This window comes from Penaeus monodon, chromosome 34 (genome assembly GCF_015228065.2).
Source record: "Penaeus monodon isolate SGIC_2016 chromosome 34, NSTDA_Pmon_1, whole genome shotgun sequence".
NCBI classification, from domain to species: domain Eukaryota; kingdom Metazoa; phylum Arthropoda; class Malacostraca; order Decapoda; family Penaeidae; genus Penaeus; species Penaeus monodon.
This window is the reverse complement of record NC_051419.1, coordinates 17,476,211-17,476,489: the sequence shown is the minus strand read 5'-3', so window position 1 is coordinate 17,476,489 and position 279 is coordinate 17,476,211.

Sequence of the window (279 nt, the reverse complement as noted above, 5' to 3'; positions counted from 1 at the left end):
TGTCTTCTCGACTCTTCCCATTCACAGAGCGAATGGCCCCTACGACCTGACCAGCCCTCTCTTGGGAAACATCAGCTAACAGGCTAATCTTCCCCAGATAGGTACTCTCCTCCCGCTCCACTGGATAATCTTCCCGGTTTGCAAACGGAATACGAAATCACCGTGTACCATCTGCATTCTCCCGTAAAGAAGAGGGTGCACCAATACGGGATCTAAAGTTTTTTTGTGTGTGTTTCTTTATATTAATCCATATATCTTCAGATTAAATAATGGATAAAT